General features: G+C 37.8%; 1 long non-coding RNA gene across 1 annotated transcript; it reads right to left on the bottom strand.

The window, feature by feature from the left end:
- Window positions 1–856: 856 nt before the first annotated feature.
- Window positions 857–18,759, bottom strand: LOC129627361 (uncharacterized). Its single transcript, XR_008702582.1, has 3 exons — window positions 18,527–18,759; window positions 1,062–1,303; window positions 857–957 (listed from the first exon to the last, which is right to left on the bottom strand). It is a non-coding gene; the product is annotated as an uncharacterized LOC129627361 (long non-coding RNA).
- Window positions 18,760–19,221: the final 462 nt, after the last annotated feature.

Below are 19,221 nucleotides of genomic sequence, written 5' to 3'. Positions count from 1 at the left end.
ATTACTTTTGCAGGTCCCCTTTTCTCCCACCCTGCAACACTCCTCCCTATTTGAATATTCAATATATCTTTTACATCACATCGTCTCATGCAAAACCTGATTTTTCAGAAAGACTCAGTATGTAATGTAATTGGTATTAATGCACTCCTTCTCTGAGAATACTTTTCAAGCCAAATCTCAGGTTGTAGAAATCTAACTCATAATCACAATTACAAAAATTTTGGTCATCTCGATCAAGTAGGGAAACTTTAGTTCGGGTCTAGATTTCATTAACCACAGCCTTTGCAAACTGTGCTGGGTAGGAGCTGGTGCATGTCCTGTTGCCTGCTTCTTACCTGTTCCTTATACAGTTTTGTATCCTGAGTTCTGACCTACTACTTTTATAGTTAGTATGAGACCCACTAAAAACAGAATCACACATACATACACATGCAATATGGATTTTAAAAACAGAGCAATGAGGTCAATGCTCAATGCTTCATGTATGTATATGTGTGTGTGGTCAGTCATGTCTGACTCTTTGCAACCCCATGAACTGTGGCCCACTGGGCTCCTCTGTAAAGGGATTTTGCAGGCAAGCGTATTGGAGTGGTTTGCCATTTCCTACTCCAGGGGATCTTCCCAACCCTTGGATTGAACAAGAATCTCTCCATCGGCAGGAGGATTCTATACCACTGTGTTACTTGGGAAGACCCAATACCTCATACTTCAGTAAATACATTAATTTTTAAAAAAAATTGTAATAGTGGTCTATATACTTCTTTGTAGGTTTCTTCTGAATGTGTAGAGATAATCTAAGATGAATTTTATTTTGTATGAAATTATCAGACTTTTTATTTCATCCTTCTGCTGAATAGGTTGACGGACTACATAGCAAATTCAAATAAGGAAAATACTACCAAACATTAAGATGATCAAAAGACCTAGCATGGATAAAGGCATTTCCAAGGACCAAAGCTAGAACAATATGAAGAAAAAAAAGAAAAGAATAACTCTGTTAGTTTTCTATTGCTGCTGTTAATAGATTACAAGCTAGTGACAATGCAAATTTATTGTCTTACCAGACTGTGGGTAAGAAGTCTGACACAGGGTCTGCTGGCGAAATCAAGGTGTCTGCATGACTGCATGACTTTCTAATGGCTCCAGAAAGCATCCATTTCTTGGCTTTTTAATGTCGTTAACAGAATCAGTTTCTTGCCATTACAGGGCCGGGGCACCCATTTTCCTGATGTTTCTTGATTGAAGATTGAGTACAGCTTCTGGAGGCCACTTCACTTCTCGGCTTGGGGCTCCCTTCCTCCATCTTCAGAACCAGTAACAGCAGTTTGAGTACTTTTTATGTCTCATCCTTCTGGCACATTCTTCCTTTGTTTTCTACTTTTAAGGACTCATGTAATTACATTGTACATTCTGGGTAATTGAGGATACCTTTCCCTTCTGAAGGTTTGTCTTTTTTAAAGCTACATTTGCAAAGTGTCCTTCTCCATGTAAGGTAGCACATTCATGGACTCCAGGGACTATTTGGGGTACCATTATCCTGCCTAACATAAAAATATTGAAAAACCAAAATAATTATATGTGAATCCATACTCCTGTACATATTTAGAAAATCCTTGAGTGGGGGAAAGGTATAACTCTTCCTTAAATAATTCCAATTGGTAATTATAGAAGTAATGGGGGAAACAGGAACACCATAGTGATAAACATCAGAAGCAAGATCTACTGGAAGATACTGAAATTAGTGGGCCAACTTTTAAGAAAAAGTAGTATTTTCAGAATCTGAAAATAATCTTCAACAGTTATATTAATTACAAAGGAATATAGCAACCTTATAGTGGAAAACTTAGTAGACATCACTTTAATTAATGGATCAAAACGAATTTCCCATGAATAAGATATATCCCATCATATACACACTAACATGACACATTGAGAAGGACACATCATTTCTACCATGTTTCTGCCAAAACTGTATTATCTCATTCTAATCATGAGAAAAGCATCACAAAACCAAAGCTGAGTCACTTGACCAATGCCCTTCAAAGTGTCTAATTCACAAAAGACAAGGAAAACATAAGACCTGTCACAAATTGGAGGAGCCATGCCGTTTTTAAACTTCTTTATTTAAATAAAAATACAGTATGTACATAATCATTATAGAAAAAAATCAGAAAAATTATTATAGAAAAAAGAAAATTAAGATTATTCATAACCCTATGAGGCACTTTTTTGGTTATCTTTAAAAAAAATAATTTTAGGGAGAGAAAATTAACAAAAATAGTACAGAGTCTCCACATGATTGTCTTCTACTTTTAGCTAATGTTAACTAACAACTTGTATAATTACAGAATAATTAGCAAGACCAGAAAATCAACACTGGCTTAATATTATTTACCTAGCTAGAGATCTAATTTCACCATTTTTTTTGGTGTGTTAATTACTTTCTTCATTGTTCCAGATTCTCATCAGACATCCCACATTGCATTGCTTAAATTAGTTAACTTGAGTCACTGTTTATTTTTCAATCATAATGAAGCTATTTTTTTTGTTGGTTTGTTTTCAAGGATAAAATGACACAAATCGGTAATGTGCTCTGGTGCATGTCACGTGCTCTTTACTTACCCATTCCTTTATTGACAAGTAAGCCACTGGCAAACTGAATTTTTTGTGATAACAGATTTGAGAAAGTTAACTGAGCTCTATGTGAAAGCCGATTTTACCCTCACTTACCTAAAGTGTGGCTTCAGGGAAGGCTTTGGTGAAGTGGGAGATGAGTGAGCCCTTTTCTCTTGGAGCCTACACTCTGGATGAAAGTTAAATGGAAATTAAGTCATTTGCAGTTCATCTTGATTTTTCTTGCTCTCCTCATACCTTCCTGACCTTCCTTTGCCCCTGAGCTTTTTCAGTGCTGAGTGATGATCACGTAGGTAGAAATCATATGGAGAGCATATCATGCGTGCAGTATGCACAGGGATGCAAGAATTTAATTTTCTTTCAGTGCAAAGCAGCCCTGCCTGTTTAAAACTGATTTCCCTTTACAGCAAAATCTACAAAAGTGTATTGGGAGAAAAAAGTTTTCCACTTTAAATAAATTCTGCTGCTTGTGCTTTACGTGAGGAGATTTATGAAGTTCATTTAAAAAATTGGCTAAGTAAAGGGAGTTTTCAATCCAAAATGAAGACAAACTAAGGGGAAAAAAGCATAAAAATATATGGAGATCTGACTCATCCCAGCCCATTAGCTCAGCTCTGGGGCTTGCATACATAATGCTAATGCAGGAGCAGAGTTTTAAAACCTGATTAGAGAGTAGACTGGGAGTTTAAAAAATAATCAAAGGAATCAGCTTTAGAGTACACATCAAAGCAGACTCTTTGTGCCGATGAGAATGAAGAGAAACAGGGGAAAAAAAATCTTGTATTTAATCCTTGATTCTCAGGCCATGTATTTTAAGAAAACAGATAAAAGATTAAAGTCCGACTCGAATGCAGATAAGAGAATCCCATATATTTGGGGCCTGAAAGAAACAAATCTCTTCACTCTTAATGTAATTTCCAACCAGCCATAAACTTCTAACAGCCAAATACAATCATTAATAATTGAAAATTAATATGCACAGCAATTTTTTAATACTTATTTACATTTCTGTCACTTAGTTTTGAATTTGTAGTTACAGAGCTCTCACCCAGGCTCCTTCCAGCAAAGTAAAGATAAAATTTTTTATTAAAAAAGTATTCATTATTTTTCCTCTGGGTTGCACAGAAGCAATAAGAAGGCAGCTTCCTAACACAGACAAAAAAAGAGTGCTGTGCTGTGAATGAATGCGTCAGCCTAACACGATTAGCGTAGTTTGCGGGCAATTCTTTTTTTTTTTCTCCGTATGAGGGGAAAGCATTGCATACCCATGGCGCATTTCTCAACTTACGCAGATGGAAACGAGTCCCTGGGGACAGGTTGCTGTCCATGCACGCGGAGGCCGCCCGGCTTGCCTCAGTGTGCCTTTTCCGGTTTAGATTCGGCGCATTGCTCCCAGTTACCCTCGTTGCCTAAGAAATTAAATGTCTTTCTTTGCACTGAGAAACAAACGCAGAGCAGCTCATTTTCTGTTGCTGAGAGGCAGAGCTAGAGCGCAGGTATGAAAAGAATCGTTCTTAATATAGATGAAAAATGTTTCCCCTAAAGTATTGAAAATCCCTTTTGTCTGAGCATAGTGGTTCTTAAAGAGAATCTTGCACAATCATTAACGCCAATTTATGTGGGAGGTAATTTGAAAAGACTTTTAAAAAGCCTGGGAAGCTGAGACTGTAACACATCTGTTCATTAGCTCTCAGTCTAACTCCTGTGCAGCCGTTCACGCTCACCTTTCCGAATCAACATTCGCCTTAAATGGAGGATGTCGTTCTCTGGGCCAAGACTTGGAGCACACACAAGGAGCCCCACTCTGAGGTCATCTGCCTGATCTATCGCCCATGAGAGCCATAAGGATAATCAGTATTAATGGCCATAAAGACTGAATCAAAACCTGTAAATTTTAAGTATAATTTGTATTTGTCAGCGTCATAAGAACAGAAGATGATTCATCAGCTTGTGTTACATCCTGTAACCCTAGTTTGGCAGTCATTTATAGAGCAGATGGAACGTCTCTTTGGAGAGTTAAGAATATATAAGTATTGTGGTTTCTAATCTAGATGTGATTTGGCGATATAAGAGACAGCACAAATGGGCCTTTGCTATTACAAACTAGCATTCTGCAAGCCCAAAGGTGGTTTTAGTCTGTTATCTTTAAAAAAAGGAAAAGAAAAGAAAAGGGAAGAGCATATTCAGGCGATGTGTGAAGGCTGAATGTTGTTAAACGTCCAATCCCTTAAAGAATTAATTCACTCTATGCAAAAATTCGGGTTCTAAAATTCTCAGCAGATAACGGGCTGCTGCTGTGTCTGGCCAGGGAAGGGAGTGGTAAGGGACAGATATGTCCTGTATGCAAGGGATTTGGGGTCTATTAATTTGACAGTAAAATTATTTAAATTGATTTTAGATTTACAAGATGTAAGCCTGAAGTCGATGAAGACAAAGACAAAGCAAAAATTTAAAAAGTACCTAGAAGCTTCTCAGTTAATTTTCAAAACATTTCCCAAATTTCAGAAGTTATTTTCCCCGAACCATAAAGCAAGTAAGTGGTAGAATTAAATTGCTGATTATTGTAAAAGTCTCACTAATGTTACTGTGAACATGGATAAGCACATTGCTCTGAATTTCAGACGTGAAGGCGAAGAGACCGGAGGTGAGGCAGCAACCCTGGACCTTTCCTTCCTGTGCACTTTGCTTCACAGATGCCACAGATCGCTCTTCAGGTATCGAAGCTCTGTACCAGACACGGACTCAATAGTCCTAGCTTGCATTTTTTCAAATGATATCAAAGAAAGAGGAACTTAGACAAACATTTAAGCCATTTAGACCTTCACAGTCAATTACCTAAAGTTTTGTGGGAGAATCATTGTTTTGCATGTGTTTACATGAATGACTGAATTTGTTTTTATGAGCTGAGATAGAGGAAAAGAAAAGCCACTCACAGCTAAGCTGTGTCAATTTTTCTAACAAAAGAAAAATGTTTATAATGCGTAACAAGGAAGAATGCAGATAAACAGATATAGAGAATCATATCTATTTCTCTATACCAAATATACTTGCCACTGTTTTAGGATCATCAGCTAAATATATATACAGAGATTCATGTCAGGTATAAGAAACGTGAAATCCTTTCACCTGCAGTGAGATAACCTGGATTACATGGAGAGATTCTTTTGACAAAACTAGATGCAAGAGGAAGGCCAACACAGAGACTTTTATACCATAGCTGGTTTATTAATATTTATTGCAAGAAATTGGCTTAGACGATCTTGGGAGCTAAGTAGGCAAGTCTAAATTCTGTAGGGTAGCTTGTCTGCAGTTCACATGTGGAATGTATTCTTCAGGGAAACCTTAGTTCTGCTTTTAAAGCTTTTCAACTGATTGGATCAGACCTACCCAAATTATTCAGGATAATCTCCTTTATTTAAAGTCAACTGAATATAGATTTTAATCACATTTAGAAAATAATCTTTGCAACAACTTGATTAGCATTTTATCAAATCATAAAGGATGGCACATAGAACTGGTCATCATATCATATGATTGAATAAAAGAGTGATTGCAGGGTCAATTAGAACCAGATGCAGAAAAAACTTTTGACAAAATTCAGTATTTTTTAGGAAAAGCACATGCAGACAGATGAACACATACACACTCAGTAAACTCAAAATCAATGTCGTATAGAACAGTCTTTTGGACTCTGTGGGAGAGGGAGAGGGTGGGATGATTTGGGAGAATGGCATTGAAATATGTATAATATCATATATGAAATGAGTCGCCAGTCCAGGATCGATGCATGATACTGGATGCTTGGGGCTGGTGCACTGGGATGACCCAGAGGGATGGTATGGGGATGGAGGAGGGAGGAGGGTTCAGGATGGGGAACACATGTATACCTGTGGCAGATTCATTTTGATATATGGCAAAACCAATACAATATTGTAAATTTAAATAAAATAAAATTTAAAAAATAAATAAAGATTAAAAAAAAAGAAAAAAAAATGTCCTGTAGACTCTGAAAAGTCTATCTGAAAAACAAAGCTCAAAGTTAATATGATACTAATGGTAAAAGAAAGATTTCCTAATATGATTAGGAATAAGAAAAGGATGTGAACTCTCAACCCTTCTACTCAGTATTGGATGGAGAGTACTCATATCAATTAGACAAGAAAAATGCAGTGATTCAGTTTGGAAAGGAGAAGGAAAAGTATCTTTATTCTCAGATGATATTTTACATGCTAAAAATTCCAAGGAAACTACACATATGCAAAGACTATTCTAAGTTCAGCAAGGTTGAAAGATATAAGTTCAACACTCAAAAAATCAATTATTTCAATGGCCCACCTCCTAGAATAATGGAAATAAAAATAAACAGATGGGACCCAATTAAACTTAAAAGCTTTGCACAGCAAAGAAAACTATCAGCAAGGTAAAAAGACAACCCTCAGGATGTGAGAAAATAATAGCAAATGAAACAATTGGCAAAGAATTGATCTCCAAAATATACAAGCAACTCATGCAGCTCAATACCAGAAAAACAAACAATCCAATCAGAAAGTGAGAAAAAGACCTAAATAGACATTTCTCCAATGAAGACATACAGATGGCTAATGAGCACATGAAAAGATGCACAACAGTTCTCATTTTTGCTGCTGCTGCTGCTAAGTCGCTTCAGTCGTGTCTGACTCTGTGTGACCCCATAGACAGCAGCCCACCAGGCTCCCCCGTCCCTGGGATTCTCCAGGCAAGAACACTGGAGTGGGTTGCCATTTCCTTCTCCAATGCATGAAAGTGAAAAGTGAAAGGGAAGTCGCTCAGTTGTGTCCGACTCTTAGCGACTCCATGGACTACAGCCTACCAGGCTCCTCCATCCATGGGATCAAAACTACAATGAAGTATCATCTCACACTGGTCAGAATGACCATCATCAAAAATTCTACAAACAATTAATACTGGAGAGTGTCTGGAGAAAAGGGAGCCCTCTTAAACTGTTGGTAGGAATGCAAATTAATACAGCCATGATGGAGAACAATATGGAGAGTCCATAAAAAACTAGGAATATAGCTACCCTATGATCCAGCAATCCCATTACTGGGCATATACCCTGAGGAAATCATAACTGAAAAAGACACATGTACCCTGATGTTCATCGCAGCACTGTTTATAATAGCTAGGACACAGAAGCAACCTAGATGTCCATTGACATATGAATGGATAAGAAAGTTGTGGTATGTACACACAAATATTATTTTCCAAAATATTATTTTGGAATATTATTCAGCTATAAAAAGGCATGCATTTGAGTCAGGTCAAATGAGGTGGATGAACTTAGAACCTATTATACAGAGTGAAATAAGTCCGATAGAGAAAGACAAATATCATATATTAATGAATACATATGGGATCTAGAAAGATAGTACTGATGTTCCACTTGCAGGCCAGCAAAGGAGATACAGACACTTTGGACACAGTAGGGGAAGGTGAAATGGGATAATATGACAGAATATCATTGGAACATAAACAATACCATATGTAAAATAGACAGCCAGTGGAGTTTGATGTATGCAAGTGCTCCGTGACAACCTAGAGGGGTGAGATGGGGAGGAGGTGCAAGGGAGGGAGGGGTTCAAGAGGGAGGGGACAGATATATATCTAATGCTGATTCATGTTGATATATGGCAAAAAAAACATTACAATATGTAATGTAAATGTCCTCTAATTAAAAAAATAAAATCTGAAAAAACTAAAAGGGAAGAAAGAGAATCCTGTTATTTAAGCCAAAAATAATCAATTATGTTTGATTGATTAGCTATTAATCACTATTAACACTAGAAATAAAAAATCTGAAAATGAAATATGCAAAAATATTTCACTTACAATAGTTTCACAAGGAATAAAACACAGACATAAATTTAACAAAATAAGGGAACTCTTCTCTACTGAAAATTAGAATATTTCATTGAAAAAAACTAAGGAAGATCTAGGTAAATGAAAAAAATCCTGTATTTGTGAGTTGGAAGACAATGCAGTTAAGATGGTAAGACACCCAAATTCATCTAAATATGCAGTGCAATTTCTATCAAAATTTCAGCCGCTGATTTGCAGAAATTAATGAACTGATCCCAAAATTCATATGGAAATCAAGAGATCCAGAAGAATCAAAATGCCATTTAGAGATTTTATTCAAATTTGTTCAGTGTTTATTGCTCAGCGTTCATTGAGGAGTTACTCTTCCCGATTTCAAAATTTAGAAAACACAGAGGAACCAGAGATCAAATTGCAAACATTTGTTGGATCATGGAGAGAGCAATGGAATTCCAGAAAAACATCTACTTTTGCTTCATTGACTATACTAAAACCTTTGACTCGGTGGATCACAAAAAAACTGTAAAATTCTTAGAGATGAGAATGTCAGACCATCTGACCTGTCTCCTGAAAAACTTGTATGCAGTTCAAGAAGCAACAATTAGAACCAGACGTGGAAAAATTTGACAGGTTCAAAATGGCAAAAGCACAACAAGGTTCCACAAGCTGGAATCCAGATTGCTGAGAGAAATATCAACAACCTCAGATATGCAGATGATCCCAGGCTAATGGCAGAAAGTGAAGAGGAACTAAAGAGCCTCTTGATGAGGGTGAAAGAGGAGAGTGAAAAAGCTGGCTTAAAACTCAACATTAAAAAAACTAAGATCATGACGTCTGGTCCCATCACCTCATGGCAAATAGATGAGAAAAATTTGGAAGCAATGGCAGGTTTTGTTTTCTTAGATTCCATAATCACTTGGATGATGACTGCAGCCATGGATTTAAGACACTTGCCCATTGGAAGAAAAGCTATGACAAAGCCAGACAGCATATTAAAAAGCAGACATCACTTTGCTGACAAAGGTCTATCTAGTCAAAACTATGGTTTTTTCAGTAGTCATGTGTTATGGATATGAGAGTTGGATCATAAGGAAAGCTGAGCACTGAAGAATAGATGCTTTCAAATTGTGGTGCTGGAGAAGACTCTTGAGAGTCCTTTAGACTGCAAGGAGATCCAACCAGACAGTTCAAATGGCAACACACACATACCACTACTGTGGGATCGCAAAGAGTCGGACGTGACTGAGCAACTAAACTCTCATGCTCAGCTCATTTAGTGGTGGTATGTGCGTTTTAGATTAAAATAGTAATAAAATCAATATTTTGACAAAAAAAAATTGATATGTTACCAGGTACAATAACTTTTATCAGTATAAGTGTTATTATTTACAAAAAGAGTATAGAATCAAACTCAAATCTATATTAACAATAATCTTTTTTTGTGATTACTTTTGATATTCACAGTATCTGCAAGTCTTCTTTCATCTTAAATAAATAATAGAATAACATATAATGTTTGAAAGTCAGTGGTATCTATACATGACTTTGATTTGTTTTTGACAATATAATTTCCCATGTACAACATTTATTGATTAAATTCATAAATATGAATCGTACTTTATTAAGTGGCTTAAATTAATTGAACAATGTTTGGTTTGAAACACATACACTAGAGCTAAGCATAATGCTCTAAAATGAGGTTAGCCTTATAAGTAATGCCGGATTGCATTTCATACTTTTTTGAAAAAGACTTATATTTCATAATGACCGATAAAAACTAGATTGATTTTAAATATATATGTGTGTGTGACTCAAAGGGCTTCCCAGGTTGCTCAAATGGTAAAGAATCTGCCTGCCAGGGCAGGCTATACCGATTTGATTATATGCATGATTTATTTCATTTGTCTTTGTCATATTATGAAAGGAGGGTTATTTTCCTGTTTTATCTTGGGATATCATGTATCTTCATTTTCCAATCCTTTCTCAGAACTCAATATCCAAATTTTTTTATGTGCTAGCAACATAGACATGTCAGCTTTCTCTTGGCCACTAAGTACCAATTTTTGGTAATGACATTATTGAAAGCTGTTTATTTTCTTGGAAAGACATCATTGTCAAATTGTGTTGCTTCTGAAACTATAAAACTTTCCAGGATAGGTAATCTCTTGATCTCTAGATATATATAGCTAAAAAGAACTTCAGTAAATTCATTGCAAGAGATACTATATTTAAAAGAAGACCACAGATATTTAGGGCATCCTAGGAGGCTCAATGTTAAGAACCCACTTGCCAATGCAGGAGGCATGAGTTCGATCTCTGGGTCTAGAGGATCCATTGGAGAAGGACATGACAACCCACTCCAGTATTCTTGCCCAAAGAATCCCATGGACAGAGGAGCCTGGTGGGCTACAGTCTATGGGGTCACAAAAGAGCTGGACATGACTTAGCAACTAAATAACAAAAACATGAGATGTTTTAACAGTCCAGTTGGTCTTATCTCTTTTTACGGTTAATTTGGGAATATAAAGAACTTTCCTATTTGAAAATGTTTTAATAAAAAATATGTATTTTCTCTTGATGAATGACTAAGTGACAGAAAATCTAAGAATATTCTGACTTCAAAATAATTTGTTATTTAAAATCTTTTTATCCTTTTGGTACTTCATCTGGTGTTAGCCATTTACACTTTCTGATATTACTTTTTTTATGAAGGTAATGAAACCACTTCTTAACTGTTTCAAATCATTTAGAAGTAGATAATAAATTATATCAGAAATAAATTATTATCAAACTAATCAAGTTGTACTGTAATTTGTTCATATCTGTTTTGAAAAGTGACTGGTAGTTTGACTTGAATGACACATTGACATCCCGACTTGCATAATGAAACAGCTTTCAGTTATTTGGAAGAGAAAACCAGAGTTCATCTTGTCTCTTTCACCTGAGTTTCATCAGTACTTACTATGTGAATAGGAATCAACATCAAGCTGGCATGATAACCTGAGGTTCTGAGGAGCTGTTTTAGGAAGACATGATATTGGTATAAAGATATATTGATGCCTATTAAAATGCAATTAGAGCATTTCTGTAAACTGATGTTAGTAAACCACACGTTTTCACTTGTCACATCTGTTATATAATAGTAGAGTACTAGGTACTGACTATGTATTATTGCCAAATTCAGACATAAATTGAAGAAAGAAAGGAAAACCTCAAGGCCACTCAGGTATGACCTAAATCAAATCCCTTACAGTGATACAGTGAAAGTGACAAATAGATTTAAGGGGTTAGATCTGAGAGAGTGCCTGAAGAACTATGGCTGGAAGTTCCTAACATTGTACAGGATGCAGTGATAAAAACCACCCCCAAGAAAAAGAAATGCAAAAAGGCAAAATGGTTGTCTGAGGAGGTAAGGCAAATAGCTGAGAAAACAAGAGAAGCAAAAGATAAAGCAAAAAGGAAAGACATACCTATCTGAATTCAGATTCCTAAGAATAGCAAGGAGGGATAAGAAAGCCTTCCTAAGTGAACAATGCAGAGAAACAGATGAAACAATAGAATGGGAAAGACTAGAGATCTCTTCAAGAAAATCAGAAATACCAAGGGAATATTTCATGCAAAGATGGGCTCAATAAAGGATAGAAATGGTATGGGCCTAACAGAAGCAGAAGATATTAAGAAGAGGTGGCAAGAACACACAGAAGAACTGTACAAAAAAGATCTTCACGACCCAGATAACCATGATGGCATGATCACTCACCTACAGCCAGACATTCTGGAATGTGAAGTCAAGTGGGCCTTAGGAAGCATTACTACAAACAAAGCTAGTGGAGGTGATGGAATTCCAGTTTAGCTATTTCAAATCCTAAAACATAATGCTGTTAAAGTGGTGCACTCATTATGCCAGCAAATTTGGAAATCTCAGCAGTGGCCAGAGGACTGGAAATGGTCAGTTTTCATTCCAATCCCAAAGAAAGACAATGCCAAAGAATGCTCAAACTATCACACAATTGTACTCATTTCACATGCTACCAAAGTAATGCCCCATATTCTCCAAGTTAGGCTCCAAGAGTATGTGAACTGTGAACTTCCAGATGTTCATGCTTGATATAGAAAAGGCACAGTAACCAGAGATTAAGTTGCCAACATCCGTTGGATGATAGAAAAAGTAAGAGAATTCCGGAAAAATATCTACTTCTGTTACATTGACTACGCTAACCTTTGACTGTGTGGATCACAACAAATTGTGGAAAATTCTTAAAGAAATGGTAATACCAGACCACCTTACCTGTCTCCTGAGAAATCTGTATGAAGGTTAAGAAGCAACAGTTAAAACCAGTCAGGGAACAAGGGACTGGTTCCAAATTGGGAAAGGAATATGTCAAGGCTGTATATTGTCACCCTGCTTATTTAACATATGCAGTGTACATCATGTGAAATGCTGGGCTGGATGTAGCACAAGCTGGAATCAAGATTGCCAGGAGAAATATCAATAACCTCAGATATGCAGATGACACCACCCTTATGGCAGAAAGTGAAGAGGAAGTAAAGAGCCTCCTGATGAAAGTGAAAAGGAGAGTGAAAAAGCTGGCTTAAAACTCAACATTCAAAAAACAAGATTATGGCATCTGGTCCCAACACTTCATGGCAAATAGATGGGGAAACAATGGAAACAGTGACAAATTTTATTTTCTTGGGCTCCAAAATCACTGCAGATGGTGACTGGAGCCATGGAATTAAATGACGCTTGCTCCTTAGAAGAAAAGCTTTGACCACCCTAGACAGCATACTAAAAAGTAGAGACATAGCTTTGCCAACAAATTCCATGCAATCAAAACTATGGTTTTTCCAGTAGTCATGTATAGATGTGATAGTTGGACTATGAAGAAAGCTGAGCACTGAAGAATTCATATTTTGAACTTTGGTGTTAGAGAAGACTTTGAGAGACACTTGGATTGCAAGGAAATCAAACCAGTCCATCCTAAAGGAAATCAATCCTGAATATTCATTGGAAGGACTGAAGCTGAGAGTGAATCTCCAATACATTGGCCACCAGATGGCAAAAGCTGGCTCACTAAAAAAGACCCTGATGCTGGGAAAGATTGAAGGCACGAGAAGGGTACAACAGAGAATGAGCTGGTTGCATGGCATCATGGACACAAAGGATATGAGTTTGAGCAAACTCTGAGAGATGGTGATGGACAGGGAAGCCTGGCATGCTGCCGTTCATGGGGTCACAAGTAGTCAGACACCACTGAGCCACTGAACAACAACATTATGTATTAGACACTATTCTATGTCCTATGATATATCAACTCATTTTCCAAAGTAAACCTATGAGATGGAATCTATCATTAACCATTCTTTATAGATGAAGAAACAAAGGTAGTTAAGTAATGATCAAATTCACACATCTAATTAAATAGTGAAGCTCAGATTTATCTATAGGCAATCTTGTTCCACTTCAGTATTCTTGCCTTGAGAACCCCATGAACAGTATGAAAAGGCAAAATGATAGGATACTGAAAGAGAAACTCCCCAGGTCAGTAGGTGCCCAATATGCTACTGGAGATCAGTGGAGAAATAACTCCAGAAAGAATGAAGGGATGGAGCCAAAGCAAAAACAATACCCAGCTGTGAATGTGACTGGTGATAGAAGCAAGGTCCGATGCTGTAAAGAGCAATATTGCATAGGAACCTGGAATGTCAGGTCCATGAATCAAGGCAAATTGGAAGTGGTCAAACAAGAGATGGCAAGAGTGAATGTCGACATTCTAGGAATCAGAGAACTGAAATGGACTGGAATGGGTGAATTTAACTCAGATGACCATTATATCTACTACTGCGGGCAGGAATCCCTCAGAAGAAATGGAGTGGCCATCATGGTCAACAAAAGAGTCCGAATTGCAGTACTTGGATGCAATCTCAAAAACGACAGAATGATCTCTGTTCATTTCCAAGGCAAACCATTCAATATCACAGTAATTCAAGTCTATGCCCCAACCAGTAATGCTGAAGAAGTTGAACGGTTCTATGAAGACCTATAAGACTTTTAGAACTAACACCCAAAAAAGATGTCCTTTTCATTATAGGGGACTGGAATGCAAAAGTAGGAAGTCAAGAAACACCTGGAGTAACAGGCAAATTTGGCCTTGGAATACGGGATGAAGCAGGGCAAAGACTAATAGAGTTTTGCCAAGAAAATGCACTGGTCATAACAAACACACTCTTCCAACAACACAAGAGAAGACTATATACATGGACATCAGCAGATTGTCAACACTGAAATCAGATTGATTATATTCTTTGCAGCCAAAGATGGAGAAGCTCTATACAGTCAGCAAAAATAAGACTCAGATCATGGCTCAGATCATGAACTCCTTATTGCCAAATTCAGACTGAAATTGAAGAATAGGAAAAACCACTAGACCATTCAGGTATGCCCTAAATAAAATCCCTTATGATTATACAGTGGAAGTGAGAAATAAATTTAAGGGCTTAGATCTGATACATTGAGTGCCTGATGAGCTATAGAATGAAGTTTGTGACATTGTACAGGAGACAGGGATCAAGACCATCCCCATGGAAAAGAAATGCAAAAAAAAAGCAAAATGGCTGTCTGGGGAGGCCTTACAAATAGCTGTGAAAAGAAGAGAAGCGAAAAGCAAAGGAGAAAAGGAAAGATATAAGCATCTGAATGCAGAGTTCCAAAGAACAGCAAGAAGAGATAAGAAAGCCTTCTTCAGTGATCAATGCAAAGAAATAGAGGAAAACAACAGAATGGGAAAGACTAGAGATGTCTTCAAGAAAATCAGAGATACCAAAGGAACATTTCATGCAAGGATGGGCTCGATAAAGGACAGAAATGGTATGGACCTAACAGAAGCAGAAGATATTAAGAAGAGATGGCAAGAATACACAGAAGAACTGTACAAAAAAGATCTTCATGTTCCAGATAATCACAATGGTGTGATCACTGACCTAGAGCCAGACATCCTGGAATGTGAAGTCAAGTGGGCCTTAGAAAGCATCACTACGAACAAAGCTAGTGGAGGTGATGGAATTCCAGTTGAGCTATTCCAAATCCTGAAAGATGATGTTGTGAAAGTGCAGCACTCAATATGCCAGCAAATTTGGAAAACTCAGCAGTGGCCTCAAGACTGGAAAAGGGCAGTTTTCATTCCGATCCCAAAGAAAGGCAATGCCAAAGAATGTTCAAACTACTGCACAATTGCACTCATCTCACATGCTAGTAAAGTAATGCTCAAAATTCTCCAAGCCAGGCTTAAGCAATATGTGAACCATGAACTTCCTGATGTTCAAGCTGGTTTTAGAAAAGGCAGAGGAACCAGAGATCAAATTGCCAACATCTGCTGGATCATGGAAAAAGCAAGAGAGTTCCAGAAAAACATCTGTTTCTGCTTTATTGACTATGCCAAAGCCTTTGACTGTGTGGATCACAAGAAACTGTGGAAAATTCTGAAAGAGATGGGAATACCAGAGCATCTGACCTGCCTCTTGAGAAATTTGTATGCAGGTCAGGAAGCATGGAACAACAGACTGGTTCCAAATAGGAAAAGGAGTTCGTCAAGGCTGTATATTGTCACCCTGCTTATTTAACTTATATGCAGAGTACATCATGAGAAATGCTGGACTGGAAGAAACACAAGCTGGAATCAAGATTGCCGGGAGAAATATCAATAACTTCAGATATGCAGATGACACCACCCTTATGGCAGAAAGTGAAGAGGAACTCAAAAGCCTCTTGATGAAAGTGAAAGAGGAGAGTGAAAAGTTGGCTTAAAGCTCAACTTTCAGAAAACGAAGATCATGGCATCTGGTCCCATCACTTCATGGGAAATAGATGGAGAAACAGTGGAACAGTGTCAGACTTTATTTTTTTGGACTCCAGAATCACTGTAGATGGTGATTGCAGCCATGAAATTAAAATATGCTTACTCCTCAGAAGGAAGGTTATGACCAACCTAGATAGCATATTCAAAAGTAGAGACATTACTTTGCCAACAAAGGTTCATCTAGTCAAGGCTATGGTTTTTCCTGTGGTCATGTATGGATGTGAGAGTTGGACTGTGAAGAAGGCTGAACGCCGAAGAATTGATGCTTTTGAACTGTAGTGTTGGAGAAGACTCTTGAGAGTCCCTTGGGCTGCAAGGAGATCCAACCAGTCCATTCTAAAGGAGATCAGCCCTGGGATTTCTTTGGAAGGAATGATGCTAAAGCTGAAACTCCAGTACTTTGTCCACCTCATGCAAAGAGTTGACTCATTGGAAAAGATTGTGATGCTGGGATAGATTGGGGGCAAGAGGAGAAGGGGACGACAGAGGGTGAGATGGCTGGATGGCATCACTGACTTGATGGCGGTGAGTCTGGGTGAACTCCGGGAGTTGGTGATGGACAGGGAGGCCTGGTGTGCTGTGATTCATGGGGTTGCAAAGAGTTGGACAGGACTGAGTGACTGATCTGATCTGAATCTTGTTCTAGAGTTCAGAGTGCAAAACATAAAAATACATAATCTTTCATTTATATGTTTGTAGATATTATACACCAATAATACCATTAAACCTTGCAAAATTGTCATGTAGAAACTTTCAGGAAGACATATACAAAGATGGCAGACCAGGGCTGACAGTGATATTGTCTATTTATCACAACTTTCTCAGAGTATATTCTTAATTAATAGACAGTTGTGGTAGTCCAGTAAGTGTAGTCACTCAATTAAATCTAATGATTTTAAAAATATATTACATAATTACTTTTTCATTCAAGCTTCACTTTTACTATTCAATTTTTGATTGAGTTGATGTGAAGTTTCTGTGTGCTTTAGACCTCTGAAATCATTTAGAGTGCCAGAGTCCAAATCCAGCAACCAGGGATTCAACCTGAAGAGATGACAGTGTCAGCCAATGAGACAGCCTCTCAGTTTTCTATGGACTGCCTATTTATTTCTAGTTTAAGATTCTCTTTTATACTTTTACAAAAACATTAGGCCAGAGGTTTGACATTTTCAGTTCCCCCTCTCCCAGATTTATTATCTCCATAAATCATTGTTGCCCTTCAGAGTTCCTGCTTCAGTGATTCTCTGGGAATCAGCCTTATCATCTATTCTATAGTTAACTTGTGGTTACATTGTAGCTCACACTACATTCCTCAGTTTACTACTTATCTTCCTAAGTCCTGTTCGCCCCTAACATCCTGAGCTCATTATCTCTTAAAAAGGCTTCTAGCTGTAGTGTCTCTAAAAATTCCTAACTTCTATAAGCTATAGTAAAATATGCTAACTTTACAACATTCCTTAAATCTTTAACTTCTAACTATTTTAATTATTTCTAAGCCCTAAATTCAGAAAACTCCTTTGCCATAAACATTCTCCTCACAAATAGGCTTCAGATATCAATCCCTCCCGTGGCCTCAAGCTATGGCCTATGTGCTCATCCTCGAACACTCTTTTGTAAAAGTCCTTGAACAAATGTCAATGATTAACTTTATGAATTATTTTCTGAGCACAACTGCAGAAGGCTTTGTGTCTTCTCATGCTCCTCTCAAGAACAATAAGCACCTTAATATTCCTTTTCAGTCAACTCAGCCAAGGAGAGGAAAAGACAAGTCAGAATTACAAGGCCTAACTCCTTTATCCTAGGATCCGTGCCTACAGAATGAAGAGAGGGGGCTGGGGGCCGTGCCTCCATTTTGTCAGTAATGGCTAATACAGCTCCTGATATTAGAGCAAGTAAGAGGTTTTAACTAAATTTTAAATATATGCACTAATTTTAATAAGATGTAACTTAATAAACTTTTTTTAATAAACTTTTATTAGATGCATTCAAGATGGCGGAGTAGAAGGATGTGTACTTATCTACTCCTGCGAGAACTCCAAAATTACAACTCACTGCTGAACAATCATAAACAGGAGATTGTTGGATCCCACCAAAAAAAGATACCCTATGTCCAGGGCAAAGGAGAAGCCCCAAAATGACTGTAGGAGGGGCAGAATGGCATTTAGAATCAAACCACATACTGGCCAGAGATGCTCAGAGGGCTCAAACAAACTTATGCACACCAGGACTCAGGAGAAAGGAGGAGTGACCCCACAGGAGACTGACCCAGACTTGCTGTGAGTGTCCAGGAGTCTCTGGCTGAGGTGTGGGTCAGCGGTGGCATGCTTCAGGGTGGGGGCGCTGAGTGCAGCAGGGCATGCATGAGACCTTTTGAAGGAGCTTGCCATTATCTTCATCACCTCCACCATAGTTTGGACTCAGGTCAAACAAGAGGGAGGGAACACAGCCCCACCCTTCAATAGATAATTGGATTAAAGACTTATTGAACATGACCCCGCCCATCAGAACAAGACCCAGTTTCCCCCTCAGTCAGTCTCTCCCATCAGGAGAGACTGGTTCCATAAACCTCTTATCCTTCTTCATCAGAGGGCAGACAGACTGAAAACCACAATCACAGAAAACTAACCAATCTGATCACATGGACCACAGCCTTGTCTAACTCATTGAATATGAGCCATGACATGTAGGGCCACCCAAGACAGACAGATCATGGTGGAGACTTCTGACAAAATGTGGTCCACTGGAGAAGGGAATAGTAAACCACTTCAGTATTCTAGCCTTGAGAACCCCATGAACAGTATGAAAAGGCAAAAAGATATGACACTGAAGATGAACTCCCCAGGTCCATAGGTGGCCAATATGCTGGAGATCAGTG

This window comes from Bubalus kerabau, chromosome 14 (genome assembly GCF_029407905.1).
Source record: "Bubalus kerabau isolate K-KA32 ecotype Philippines breed swamp buffalo chromosome 14, PCC_UOA_SB_1v2, whole genome shotgun sequence".
NCBI lineage: Eukaryota > Metazoa > Chordata > Mammalia > Artiodactyla > Bovidae > Bubalus > Bubalus kerabau.
The sequence above is the reverse complement of the archived record's forward strand: the minus strand, read 5'-3'. Positions and strand labels throughout refer to the sequence as shown.